The sequence below is a fragment of the Chlorocebus sabaeus genome, chromosome 4, assembly GCF_047675955.1.
Source record: "Chlorocebus sabaeus isolate Y175 chromosome 4, mChlSab1.0.hap1, whole genome shotgun sequence".
In the NCBI taxonomy this organism is placed as follows: Eukaryota; Metazoa; Chordata; class Mammalia; order Primates; family Cercopithecidae; genus Chlorocebus; species Chlorocebus sabaeus.
Window position 1 is genome coordinate 88,017,713 of NC_132907.1, and position 14,689 is coordinate 88,032,401.

A 14,689-nucleotide genomic window follows, 5' to 3' on the forward strand; every position below is an offset into this window, starting at 1 on the left:
CTGAAGCTGAGACTTAATAAAAGATTCCTGCAAAATAGTCATGAAGTCTATGTGGGTTGAGGTCCCTGAGCTGACCCGTCTGAGGGTGTTCTCTTACCTGGGTGGACACAGCTGGGGACCTAGCTCCTCCAGCACTCTCTGGAGCCCTGTCAATGCCCAGGCCTGCTAGGCAGTGTCCTTGTGGTTGCCCTGATGATCCTGCCGTCTGAGGCTTGGCCTCATCACAGGGCTTGGCTCTGGAGGCAGATGAAGCAGCTTCGATGGTGCCACTGCAGAGGCAGTGCCAGCTGCCATTGTCCTCGGGAGCCCAAGATCAGCATCTCCAACTCTGTGGAGAGACCCTGGCGCTGTTCCACAGGAAGGGGTGTTGATCACTGTCTCTGGATCGGGCACTGTGCACAGGTTTGAGGGATGGTACCTCGTTTATCCCCAGACCCACCCCACTCACAGAGGGAGCCAGGCTCCTGAACTGGGAAGGGACGTCTCCAGGGTCGGCCAGCTGCAGCCTGCATTTTGCTTGGGGGGGGGGGGGGGTGCAGTTCTGCTGCTCTGACTGCCTTTGGTCATTCCATCAGACAGAATGTGCTAGAGGTGGAGGGGAGGGGGGACTGAGGGAGATGGGGTAGGTGACTCGCCTCGTGCTGGGTGATAGATACTAGGTGGGCTGTGCTGTGTGTGCTGGTCTCACCTTCAGCTTGCAGGAGCTCTGAGCACGTCACAGCCTGAAATCACTGGGGCTGTACTCATTGCCGGTTGGGGTGAGCAGTGGAATGTATTGGAATGGTCGTTCAGGCAGAGTGTGAGTGGGAACACAGGTGCCAAGGTGACCAGTAACCCCTGCGTGGAAGATGCCATTTCTCCCAGCTGCCAAAGAGCTGCATTAGGAGCAGGGACCTCATGGAACCCTGTTTTGTTTCCTCCTCCAGTCCCAGATTCCCAGTTCTGTTTAGAAGGCGGCCTCTAAGTAATAGAGCTAATTCATTTCAATATAACAATGCATATACACATGTATGTGTGTATCCATATGTATGTACTTATGAGCTCCATGTGCAAGCATCTGTGTGTGTGTGTGTGCACGTGTGTGTAGTCATCCAGTCTTTTAGGGACTTAGGGATAAGGCAGGGCAATTGGGAAAGTTTGCAGATGGGAGCCTGAACTGGGTCGAATGGTGCTTCCCCCCAAATCGTGTCCACCTGAAACCTCAGAATGTGACTTCATTTGGAACTCAAGTTTTTGCTGATGTAGCCAGTTAAGTTAAAACGAGGTCATACTGGATTAGGGTAAACCCTAAGTCTAATGACTTGTGTTCTTATAAGAGAAAATAGAGACACACAGGAGAGCATGCCAGGTGAGGACAGTGGCCGATCAAACTGATGCACCTGCAAGCCAAGGCACCCCAAGGAGCTGGAAGGGTCACCGGAAGCTGCAAGAATCCAGAAGGACCCTGCCCTGGAGCCTTCTGAGAGAGCACAGCTCTGCTGACACCTTAGTTTCAGACTTTTCCCCTCCAGAACCGCGAGAGACCACATTTCTGTTCTTTTTAGTCACTCAGCTTGTGAAGATTTGTTACAACATCCCGAGGAAAATGATATAAGCACCCAAGGATGGATGAGGCGGGGGATGGTAAAAAGGCACACGCTGTAGAGAGCTGCAGCCTTGGGGAATTTGGGCACCATTGTGGTAAGCAAGTGCTTACTCAAGTCTTCAGCTCAGACACAGCCCGGCCCTGGCAGCCCAGGCAAATGACCTGGGAGGTGGCTCCCAGCAAGCTCCCAGCCCCAGGAGCCCCTTGCTCAGCCCATGGCCAGATAGTGGACCTCTCAGTGATGGGCTGTGCTGCACACTGAATCACCAGCCCCTCTTTCACTTCCCACCCTGATTTGGGGGTTCCTGACGTAGGCCGTACCTGGTTTGGCTGGGTTCCTGAGGCCTGACCTGTCTGCAGCTCAAATCGATGCCTGACAATGGAGACCCTGTACTACAGCCGGTGGTCCCGGCCGGGCAGGGAGAACAAGGCAGGCATCAGTTTCGGGCCCAGTTTGGCCCCTTCTTGCTGTATGGCCTGGTGGCTTCTCTCAGCAGGGGGCACTTCTAGAGTGGGGAGAACAACCTCCCAGTGTTGATAGAAGGAAGGCATGTGCTTACACGTTTACTCTCTGTGGTGCCGGGGACATGGTAAGTAATTGATCAGCCAATCAATAGCAATCAGTCAATAAAGGGTCACTTTGGTTATTCCTGTCTTTGTTTTACTGAGTTTGATTGCTAGTCTTGGTTCCCAGAGCAACTGTCTGATTTTTTTTTTCTTTCTTTCTTTCTTTTTTTTTTTTTTTTTTGCACATTGCATCTTCCAACATGTCTGCCGGACCTTTAGCCCTGGTTCCATGAAGATGGGGATGAGGATGGTGACGTTGAGAAGTCTCCCAGGCACAGAGCAACATGCTTAGGTGAGCTCATGCTCAGGTCAGTTCATTATTTTCTTTCAGACATATAGAGAAAGGAGACAGATTAGCCATCACCTCGATGTGGGTATGGACCAACTGAGGTCACAAGATCCCTGTAGCTGCGGTCTTCACAGCCATTATGATCATGAGAGCAGGAAGGAGGTTGGCTTCATCCTGCAGCTGAGCATGAAGAGGAAATTTGGAGCACAGGCTGGGAAAACAAGGGAGACACTGGTGGAATATTTATTTCTAGCTTTATTTATAGCATCCTTTGCTCAGAATCAGAAATCAGCAAAGCAGCAGAGAGGTGGGGCTGTCCCTTGAGTACCAGTTGTGGCTGGGGCTCCTCTGGTGCTCAGGCACTCACATGTCCCTTTGTTTTCCTTCTTGGCCCTGCCCTGTTCTGCAGCACTGGGTTTGCTTGCCTCTCCTTCTGCAGTTGGCTTCTTGGGGTTAGTAACCATGTTACATTCTACAAAGCCATTTACTTACCAACAATTCAGGCAGTCAGGCAGGAGGAAGGCAGACTGCTAGGATCACTCTTTCAGGGGGCTTTTCTGCCTTTGCATTTCTGTTGGGGAATCGTATTTCCACTTGGGCTTGTGCTAGGATTTTTCATGATGGATTAAAAAGCATCTCTGTTTTTCCACTATCGTTGAAGTTTTCCAGGTTTTTTTTAGGAGTGAGCAATCTTATGCAGGATAATAACATCCATCATACCTTAAAATTTAAAAAATAGTTTTACATATCTTATCTCAATTTAAGTATGCACTGAAAATAATTATAAATGTGTATTTATACACTTATTTATACACATATTTATACATATGTGTTGTATTTTATTTTAATTATGTTTGTCCTTTACTGTTTCATGTAGGTTTGCTGCAAATTAGGAAAGGCTCAGGTAAGAGTGAGATGCAAAGATAGAAATTAATTTTTCTCTTGCAACAACAATACGAAGCTGTCTGCCCAGACAGCAGTAGCTCCTCACAGACATCAACCAGGACCTAAGCTCACCAGTCTGCTCTGCCATCCTCAGTATGGGCTCTGTCCTCACGTTACAAGATGGCTGCTGCACCTCCAGGCATCATGTTTGCATTCCAGGCAGGAATAACATAGAAGAGGGAGGGCAAAGGTTGACAGGCAAAAAGATTTCTCCTGTGGAAGCTTTGCCATTTTATTCTGGAAGGGCTGTCTTTCTCAGGAACTTCTGCTCACATCTCATGGACAAGAACACTGTCATATGGCCCCCCTGATTACAAGGGAGTCGAATGATCTTAGGTTTAGCTCTTACAGTCCTTAGAACAGAGGCAGGCAAGTGGGGCAGAGAACAGAGACAGGCAGGGGCAGAGGGGACGGACAGGGAGTAGGAGCTCTCAGGCAGCCGGTGGGGCCTGCCCTGGCACCTTCAGGATGAAGGACGGCCTGGATTTCCATTCACTGGGTACTCATGTTGGCCCTTTCCTGTAGAAACTTACTTTGTAGGAGTGACTTAAGGCTAAAAATTGAATTTCATGTAAGTAAATTTAAACCCTAGATGCGTCATTGTGAGTTTTCAAGTTTAGTTCATCTGATGAGCGCAAGGCCCAGCATTGCACCTCACTGTCTAGACAGAGTTTGGAATAAGAAGCAGCCATTCACGCAGGGCCATCTGCAGGCTCCCTCTGGGAGTGCTGAGGGTGGCATGGATGGTGACAGTGCTCACCAGAGGTTTCGTCCGGAAGCTGTAGATGAGCGGCTTTGTCCATGGCCCTGCCCACATCCACAGCTGCCGCCTCCCTGGCTGGTCTCACCTTTGCCCCTGCCTCGAGTAGCCTTAAGTCAGGGCATAGATGCTGGCAGGACCAAGGTACACAATGGAACTGGAAAAGCAAGCAGGAGTCTTTCCGATTCTCCAGGTGGGAGGATTCCCGAGTCTCCAGCTGGAGTCCTGGGAAGCACAGCCCTTGTCGGGTGCCACCTGTAGCCGCGGGTGGATGCGGGGGGGGGGAGGCAGGGCCGCCTCTGTCTGCAGTGGCTGTAGGACTCGCAGGTGTCACCCTCTTTAATGCATCACACCTGGTTTATTTTCACCTTTTCATCGGCCATCATCTGTTCCTAACTTCCTGTTCCTCTTCTCAAGGCTGGGGGAGGTGGCTGGATACAAAGACGGCCCTAGGGCCTGCCGCATCCTGCCTCCTCCTTCCAGCTCTCTCCCCTCTCCTTCCTGCCCAGCTTCCTCTTGAAAATGCCCTGAGCCCTTTTCCTGTGCCTTTCTCAGCCACCTGCCTGCGGAGGGGCTGCTCGTGAGGAAGAGGTGGTCCCCTCCCTGCCTACCCTCCCGTGCTCACTCGGCGTGTCCACCCCATCAACCCTCCAGGGACTCTTCTTTTTTTCCCGAGGTATGTTAGGGGAAGAGGCACACATTTTAAGGTGCCCTCTGGGCAATCTCTTTGTGCCCCAGCGTTTATTAATTTGCGGCCACATGCAGCCTAGAGTGTCAGAGTCCCAAAGGGATGTTAACACAGTCGTCCATTGATTTAATCAAAAGCAGCAGCTGGGGCCTGGGGTGTGGTCGAGTTATGAAATTAAGACAAAATGCAACACACAGGATGCCTTTTATGCAAACTGTTGGTCTGACCGCTTAAAAGTTTGGGATGTGAATGAAAATTGAATGTTCGTCCTCAGATGTGTATCATGCCCCACTGTGAAACTAATTGCATTTCAGTAGCACGTGGAGGCCATTATCATTGCTATTATTAATAACCATTTATTAACTGTGCACAGTGTGCAACTAGAGAGCTTACTCAGCACAGAGCCCTCCCATACAGAAACTGGGCATACACAGGATCGATTTGGACCTGTTTTTTATTGCTGCTCTTGTTAAGCTTAAATAGTCTTTTGTTTGTACAAATGTTATTTTTGTGCAGCAAGCAGAAGCAGATAGTGTACGTAACACTGCTGTTTCGCACACTTGTTTTTCCTGGTGAAAAATGTGAATGGTGCAGAGCGTTCCAGACCCAGCCTCAGTGTTTTTAACCACGCACATCTTCCCAGGCAAACCAGATGCCCTCTACGCGTATATTCAGGTTTGTGCTCAGAAAAATACATACAGGATCGCCTTATACACACCCTTCAGGGTTTTCCTTTTTTTCGCTTAAGATACCTTTGCAAATCTTTGTCAGCAGGGGCAGGGCTGGCAGGTCCGTCAGTGGCGCCCATGGCATGGAGGAGTCGCATGTGCCTAGACTCTATGATGCCAGCAGTGCCGTGGGGTACGCCATTGTTCATTGTCCTCGACTGGCATCTGCGGAGTCCCTTGGGATTAATTTCTTAAGATGGAATTATGTGTACTTAAATGTTGCTAATTATTACCAAACTGCCACCCAAAAAAGTGGCACCAGTCAGCCCTCCCAGAAATGGCACAGGGAAGTGTCTGCTTTGGTTCAACGTCATGTTGCTGAGCTCTCAGTTCTGTGGCCCCCTCTGCAGAGATCGACCACTAAGGCTGTTTGTTGAGGGTCCTTCTAGACCTTTTTATGTATGCCACATACATAGGCATGCTTGCTGTGTCTCTCCTAATTCTCCTCAATGGTTGTGACAGCTTCTGCTAACTGGGGCCCAGGAGGGGTGGGATCACCTGTGCAGTGCGGAGCTTGGAGCCATGGCTGCAGGGAGCTCAGGAAACCAGAGACTGGTTCCCTCCAACCCGCCTGGTGAGACCCCTGCTTTCCTACGGGGCCATAGCAGCAGCGTCCGTGAACAAACTGAAAAGAAAAGACTTTTCCTTTGTGCAGCCATTAGCAGAGGAAAACAAATGCCAAATGGCTTTAAAATAGGGAGATTCCCCTGGATTATTTGGGTACTCCCGTGTAATCACAGGGGTCCTTAGAAGTGGAAGAGGAAGGTGGAAGAGGAGAGTCATGGGGAGCCTGAGCACAGAAGCGTGGTCAGAGAGACACAAGGCTGTTGGCTTAAGAGGACCAAAGAATGTGGGCGGCCTCTAGAAGCTGGAAAGGCCAGGGAGCAGAAGTCCCCCCACCCCTGCCAACCCCGTGCCTCCAGGAGGAACCAGCCCTGCCGACACCTTGAGTCTAGCCCAGGAAGACCTGCTTTGGAACTCCTAACCTACAGAATCCCAAGATGATAAACAACTAGTGTTGTTCTAAGCTGCTAAGATTGTGATGACTTGTTACAACAGCAACAGGAAAGGACCACAACAGGTCTGTCTGAAATAGTCTCTTTCAACTCCAAGGCCATTCACTTTCCACTGGCCAGGGGTATCTTGGTTTCAGGAAGAAGATGAGATGTCATCAGATGGTAGCCTGGAGCTCACACAGGGCAGCCACATCCATTTGGGCAGAGAGAACCCTTTCTGGAATGGCTTTCTGTTGGTGATGCCTTCCAGGATGGCCATGGGGCAGACAAGAAAGAAGGGAGAGCTTTTGGTCCAGGGCAGCGGGGTCCCTGCCCTCACAGGGGCTGGTGCTGAGGGTGGGGCATGTAGGCACCAAGGGCAACCTGTTCAATGAGCAGCCCAGCAAGCAGCAGCAGCATCCAGGAGACCCCAGAGACACCTGGGGTGAGGGCCTGCCTGGGCGTCATGGCTGCACACAGTGGCTCAGCACCAGCAGAGAACCACCAGGGGAGAGGGGTCTCCCATGGAGCAACTTGGTGCCTCGCGTGCCTCCCTAGTAGGTGTCACACAATAGGGACCCTGGGAATGTCCTACGGAACGACACAGACTACTAGGTCCACTTGGCCAGTTTCTGCATTTAGAAGGGTGAACTGTGGGAGGACCTGCTTTGAAGGATGCAGTAACATCACATAGACTGATGCTGTGAACTTTCAGGGATGAAGGATTGGAAAGCTGCCTTTCTTTGGCTATTTCACAAATACACCCAGATAGTAGAATTCCCATGGCTAAAGAGTGGTGATGTATTACTTTTCAGTGAGCTCTGCAGACCTGGGTGCAGAAAGCATTACTGCATCCTCACCTCTTCTCTGAGTGTCCCCTTCACACAAGTCGGCCATCCTCTGAGTTCTCACAGGGAGGCTGCTCCCTCTCTCGCCACTGAGGCATGGCCCTCCCTGCTCCGCTCCCTGCAGCCTTGTCCACACGCTCTCCTTCACCCTCTGCCAGACACACAGCCCGTCTAAGCCCATGTCCCGTCGCTCTTATCCCTGACCTACAGGACCACTCCCTCATTCCCTGAGGTTCTGGGCCCTGGTCATGGTGTTCCTTTTATGTTCCGACCTGGCACCGTTTTTAAGTCATTGGTCTCTTTGAGGATAATCTGCCAAATGCCTGGTCTCTGTTGTGGGACCTCCTCACAGCCCTAACCACCTTTTCCTCACAGCCCTAACCACCTTTTCCTCACAGCCCTAACCACCTTTTCCTCACAGCCCTAACCACCTTTTCCTCACAGCCCTAACCACCTTTTCCTCACAGCCCTAACCACCTTTTCCTCACAGCCCTAACCACCTTTTCCTCACAGCCCTAACCACCTTTTCCTCGCAGCCCTAACCACCTTTTCCTCACAGCCCTAACCACCTTTTCCTCGCAGCCCTAACCACCTTTTCCTCACAGCCCTAACCGCCTTTTCCTCACAGCCCTAACCGCCTTTTCCTCACAGCCCTAACCACCTTTTCCTCGCAGCTCTAACCACGCTGTGGCCTCCTTCTCCTGTGGCTGGACCCCCAGCCTGTCTCCCTCCAGCCTCTGCCTCCGTCTCCCAAGGCTGAACCTCAGCCTTTCTCCCCCCAGCCTCTGCCTCGTTCTCCCACGTCCAGACCTCAGCCTGTCTCCTCCCAGCCTCTGCCTCCTTCTCCTGAGGCTGAACCTCAGCCTGGCTCCCCCCAGCCTCTGCCTCCTTCTCCTGAGACTGAACCTCAGCCTTTCTCCCCCCAGCCTCTGCCTCGTTCTCCCCCGTCCAGACCTCAGCCTGTCTCCCCCCAGCCTCTGCCTCCGTCTCCCAAGGCTGAACCTCAGCCTGTCTCCCCCCAGCCTCTGCCTCCTTCTCCTGTGGCTGGACCCCCAGCCTGTCTCCCTCCAGCCTCTGCCTCCGTCTCCCAAGGCTGAACCTCAGCCTTTCTCCCCCCAGCCTCTGCCTCGTTCTCCCACGTCCAGACCTCAGCCTGTCTCCCCCCAGCCTCTGCCTCCTTCTCCTGAGGCTGAACCTCAGCCTGGCTCCCCCCAGCCTCTGCCTCCTTCTCCCGAGACTGAACCTCAGCCTTTCTCCCTCCAGCCTCTGCCTCCTTCTCTCATATCTAGACCTCAGCCTGTCTCCCTCCAGCCTCTGCCTCCTTCTCCCGAGACTGAACCTCAGCCTGTCTTCCCCCAGCCTCTGCCTCCCTCTCTGACTGCCTCCCCCTGCCCCGCCTCCTGGGTGAACCCCCACTGCGGTGCTTTCCAGCCCCCATGGAGGCTTCCCATTCATTCTTCTTACTACATTTTTGCTCCCTAGCGTTCCCTCCATCCTTAGTTCCTTTCTTACCCAGCTAAGATTCTGTGGCTCTTCATGTCATTCCTTCATTTGAGCATCCTCAGTTCCCTTGCCCTCTTCCCTGTCTTTTAGAATTCACTTGGAAACGTCCCAGCTCTGATTAAACCCATTCATCTACCCTGAGTGTCTGAACATCGCAGGAGACAGTTACACAGCTGGCTGAGGCTCACTTACGATTCATGACTGCAAACCTCAGAAGGGTCTCAGTGAGGCCTGGAAACCCGGCCAAGTGGTCCCCGAAACTTTGCTGCCCCTGACCCCACATCTCTGAGGGCCTTTTCAGGGGCCTGAGGCGGCAGGGAGTCTCCCTTCCTGGTGAAGCCTCTTGAGCCTGGGGAACCCTTGGCACCACCCGGGAATGGGAGCTGCCTGACGCTCAGGCCCTCCCCAGCCTGTTCTGACTTACTGGGCCTAGAGAGGGCCCAGGCAGAATTCGATTTTACTGTTTAATTTCCTCATTGCATTGAAGTAGAAGGGTGGATCTGTTTCCTGCCGCTGCTTTTACAAATGAACACAGACATGGTCACTTAAAACAACAGAAATTTATTCTCTCAAACTCCTGAGCCAAGTGATCTGCCCGCCTTAGCCTCCCAGAGTGCTGGGATTACAGGCATGAGCCACCTGGGCCCAGCCTTAAAAATTTACCCTGATAGTTCTGGAAACCAGAAGTCTGAATTCAGTGGGGCTGTGCTTACTCTGAAGGCCCCAGGGAAGGATCTTTCCTGCCTCTGCCAGCTCTGGGTGCTCCAGGGGCTCCTTGGCTTGTGCCACGTCCCTTGAAGCTTTTCCTGTATCTTCACACGGTCTTCTCCGTGTCGCCGTGTGGCCTTTTCTCTCTTACAAGGATGCTCTCATTTTAGGTTTCCAGCCCACGTGGATAATCCGGGATAAGTTCCTCCTTTCAAGACCCTCACCATAATCACATCTTCTGGCACATCAGGTAGGGTTGACTCTCATCGTAAGAGATTCTGGGAACTAGGTTGCAGACCTATGTTTTATGGGGCCCCCATTCAGCCCACTACAAACAGGTAGAAGGGAAATGAAGATTCTAAATACGTCGCTCAATGAATTGTCACAAATGAAACACATCCAGGCAAACAGGATAGAGGAAGGAACAGCCCTCCCACATCCTGCAAGCCCCTTGTGCCTCCTACCTGTCCTTAACCCCCATTCCGACGGGACCCACCTCCCGCCTCTGAACAACACGGTTTTGAATCACACATACACTGAGCCACACTGTGTGCGCTTGTGTGTCTGCTTTTTTTGCTCACCATTATATGTGAGATGAACCCCTTTTGTTGTGTCTAGTTGAAGCTTGTTCATCTTCATTGTTACGGTATAGCTTTGACTGTGTGAACACACCACAATTAGGAATCCATTCTATTATAGGCGGGTGCTGGGTTGTTTCTAGTTTTTGGCAACTATGAATCTCGCTGTTGTGATGATGTGTGGATTTATGTCTTTGGGTGCACACACGTACTGGTTGCTGTCGTGTGCATGTCTAGGAGCAGGGTTGCTGGGCCATAGGGAGATGTGTTCTCAGCGTCAGTAGATGCTGCAAACCCTGTTCTGGAATGGATGAGTGAACACTTCCTCAATAGAGATGAGAGCTTGTGTTGCACTCCCTTCCACTCTGGGTGCTGCCTTTGTCACGTCAGTGGTTCTCACATGTGCAGGGTGTGGCATTGCCCTGTGGGAGATGTCAACCATGTTTTCATCTGTTTACTGGCCACATGGCTGTCCTCTTCTGCGTAGTATCTGTCCAAGTCATTTTCCCATTTCTTTAAGTTGACTGGATGTATTGGATTTTTCTTATTGATTTGCACAAGTCCTTTGCCAAATGCATGTCTTGTGAATGCCTTCCCTGTGGGCTGACTTTTCCCTCTCAGTGGTGCCTTTTGGTAAATAATAGTTCTTGTTTTAATGTGGTTCAATGTATCTTTTTTTTTCCTTTTGTGGTTTTAGTGCTTTTATTTCTTCTCCCATATTTTCTTAAAGTTTTAGTATTTCACCTTTCACGGTGAGACTTACAATCTATGCGGAATTAAATTTGTAAATGTGAGGTCAGGATGGGGGATACGTGTGGATTGCCCCTGATATTTAGATACACGTGTGGGACCTCCTGCTACCTTTTCTCTGTATCTTTCTTTGTTTTGAGGACTCTCCTTTTCCTGAGTGTCCCAGGGCTGATTTTGTGTGGGTGGCAGTGGGAGGGCAGGAGGAGGAGGAAGAGGGACTGCTGGCTCCTGTGTCTTTATTCCCAGCTCCCTCCGGCCCAGTGAACTCTGATCTGGTGGGCACCAGACTGGCTCCCTCACTTCCCTTACTTCTCTTCCAGGAAGCCCATCCTGGTCTCCATTCCCCAAAGCTGCTCTCCTGCTTGACTTCAGCCACACCCTCCCGTCACCCTCCTCCTCTGCCTGCCAGCCCCTTGGCTCTCCAGGGAGTGCGGCTCATGGCTTGTCTCCCCATCGACCCTCCTTCACCTCCTGCCTGTGTCTGCTGTGCCTGGTGATGAGCTCACCTTCCTGGCTCACAGTGAGCACCTGCCCTACCAGCCCTGCTGATGCCGGAGCACCGTGAGTTTCCTCTGCGCTCCACTGTGCCGCACGGTGCAGCCCATCATTGCACTTTGCTTGCCTGGAGGTCTGCGAGCCTTCTCAGGGGAAGGACAGGGCTTTTTCCCCTTGGCCTCACTGTATTCATTGAATTGCATGAAATTGGATGACTCTCCAGCATTGCCTGAGTCCAGTGTTGAGAGGAAGTAGGTGAATTCCATCCATGAGTGCAAGGGAAACTCTTTGGACATGTGTTTGTAAGCTCCCCTGTCTGGTGTTTTCATTGGTATTTGGTCCAACACTTGCCATAAGCTTGTGTGTTCTCTGCCGCTTTACTGAGAGGAATGCAGTCCCTCCCAACGTCCCCCACGCTGGGCAGCCCAGAAGTGCCATTCCCAATGTGAGTAATGAGCGCTTCCAACCCACCAGAGAAATACTGCCCTCGAGATGAAGGGGGAGCCAGGTGTCTGTGGCTAAAGAAACCCCTCCCTGCCCAGAGTACCATTTCCATGGCTGTGGAGGAAAGCGTGGGACCACGGCTTGCTCACAGGCTGGGGAAGGTGCTGGGGGCATGGGTCCTTTTGACCCCTTGGTCTCTGACAATCGGGGGATCTTGACTGCATTCGACACCTGTCCTGGAGGAGGCACTGCTTTGTCTCCTCTTGTCCCTCTCCAGGTGCCACTCATGGGTACGGCAGGCCCCGTGGGTGATGCCATCCTGCTCGCCATAGGAGGAGTGGAGAAGAGCTGTCCTGCAGCTGTGCTGAGGGTGTGCCGGCTCGGTTGCTGTGGAGTGACAATTCAGGTCCTGCAGAGGAGCGAGGGGCTGTGCTCAGAGACTCCATGATACTCTTTGTCCTCAGGAACTCCCTGGAACGCGATGGCTCAGGCCGGAAAGTCTTCCCCCAGAGGAGCTGAAGTGATCACCGGCCAGCAGAGGAGCACAGTGCATCAGTGTGTTCGCTGGCCTGGGTGTCCCTGCTGAGAGACCTCTCTGCTGTTGACCCAGTGACACCCTGACATTGATCCTGTAAAACGAAGCCCGGGCAGAACAGCAGCAAGGACAGCAGCAGCAGCACGGAGCTTCCTTTGCCTCTTTGTCAGACGTGTCCTCTGAGTCTGTCTCCTCCCCTTCCTGCCCTCCCTCCCACCAGTTGCTGATATTATTTTAGGGTTCTAGCCATGAAAGGAAAATAATTTGTGAACAACCAAATCTCATGCCTAAAGAATCATGTTTTCACAGTACAGTCATTGCTTTTTGGAGTGATGGGTTATATATTAAATGGTCGGGATTATTTTGAGGCAAAAATGAAGGTTAATTGAATGCAGCTTAGTATTAAATAGCTTGTAGATGTCTTTTTAACCTATGAAGTGGTGGTCTGCTTTTACTAGTGGGACAGCTTGACCAGTGTAATGATTTTCAAGCTACACAGACAGGCAATATGCCATACATAATTGCATAATATGAAAGAAAAATATCCATTTTCCTAGCACTTTATAAGACAAGTGTGTGCAGGAACCAGATTAGTGATATCAGACTGGCTAGTTCTACTTGACGTTTTTTTTTCCTTAAAATTTTGACATACATATTTTCTACTTCTCAACTCTTATACCTTGTATGCAGTAATGACTAATCAATTAAATGATACCCCCAAATATTAATATAAATGCTAGGCAACATACAAGAATTCCCCAGCGGGTCCATTCTGCTGCCTCTGGTTTAGAAAATCAACTTTTCAGCGGGCGAGATGGCAGCGCCCCTGTGTTACACTCAGGTTTGTGCGCATGGCTTCCTGCCTCGCCTTCCTGCAGCAGGTGTGGGAAGTGTGTGGTGTTGAGGTCAAAGGACTGGGCAGGTCCATGTGGCTGCTCCGGTGAGGCTGGATCGTCTAACTTAGGGCACTTGGGATCATGTCCACGCCTCCCTTCATGGGTGGGGGACAATACTGTGGTTTCTCACAAGGACGCACCCATCTGCAGATAAAAGTGAGGCAGTCAACATGGAATTTGCTCGTGGATTAGGGCCTGGTTTGCTGGCCCCTCCTGGCGGCTGCCCCCACCCACCTGTTTTCCAGCTCGGCAGTGCTGAGCAGGGTGTCTCTGGGCAAACCCCTTCAGTGCCTGCGGAAGCCAGAGGGAGCCTCCTGTGCTCGGCGCCAACCTTGGGAGCGGCTTTCAGAGTCCTCAGAGGACCCTCTCTGGGGCCCACACTGCGACCGCCCCTCCTAGCGCAAGGGCGTTTATGAACTGCTTGATAAAGAGGTCAGAGCGATTTAAGCTAAAACGGAAGGCCCTGCTGCAGCTGAAGACCCTTCTGAGGGGGAAGGGAGATAAGCCTGCTGTGAAATTAGAATGTCAGCGGGAAAATGGGATTCAGAATGCTTTAAAGCTGAAAAGCTCCTTAGAGACTTTGCACCAGAAGCCCTCATTTTCTAGTTAAGAAGACTGGAGCCCAGTGAGATGGAATAGGCCCCGTAGGGCAGAGCTGGGGCTGGACTCTCACACACCTGGGTCCTGACTCTCGGGTCTTCCCACGACATCGGTCTGCGTCAGGAGGCAGAGACTGGTTAGATGTTCAGCTTTCTGTTCTGGGTACGCCTTTTGGCAACCTTTCCCCTGGGAAATAAGCAGTTTCCCCTAGTTAGGAGTGGATCTAGCCTCCTGAAGCTGAGGACGGGGAACCCCTGCCCCCCTAGCATGCTTCTGAGGTTCAGATAGGGGCAGCGGGAGATTTGGAGGAACATAAGGAAGAAGTGGCAGCAACTAAAACCTTGGCAGGCGGCGGAGGCCTCTCTGCCGGGAGCCCACTGCAGCAGGAAGCCCCAAAGCCACACGGAACAGTACCTCCTACCCTCGGCCCCTTCCAGGGAATCGAACCAGCTTCCCCGCCAACCTGGCCCTTGGCTGGAGCCCTGCTGTGCCCTGCCTCCTGCAGCCCCCCTCCCCCCGCCAAGCACCAGGCCTCCTACGGGTGGTATTGTGTCCCCCACAAAGACTTGTCGAAGGCCTAACCCGTGGTACCTGTGAATGTGGCCTTATTTGGAAATGGGATCTTTGCAGATGTCGTCAAGGTAAGATGAGGTTATACTGGTTTAAGGTGGGCCCTAAGCCCATGAATGCTGCCCTTACAAGAGGAGAAGAGACCCAGAGACAGCACAGGCGGAGGGAGACGATGTGAACACACACAGCGAGAAGGCCACAGACG

At 51.9% G+C, this 14,689-nt stretch overlaps 1 long non-coding RNA gene across 2 annotated transcripts; it reads left to right on the forward strand.

Moving 5' to 3' along the window:
* The first annotated feature begins 591 nt into the window (after positions 1-591).
* Positions 592-12,872, forward strand: LOC119620797 (uncharacterized). Of its 2 annotated transcripts, XR_005237348.2 has the most exons (4): positions 592-2,444; positions 9,787-9,866; positions 11,265-11,505; positions 12,348-12,872. It is a non-coding gene; the product is annotated as an uncharacterized lncRNA (long non-coding RNA). The 2 variants fall into 2 exon arrangements; XR_005237346.2 differs by having other exon boundaries at positions 11,265-12,872.
* Positions 12,873-14,689: the final 1,817 nt, after the last annotated feature.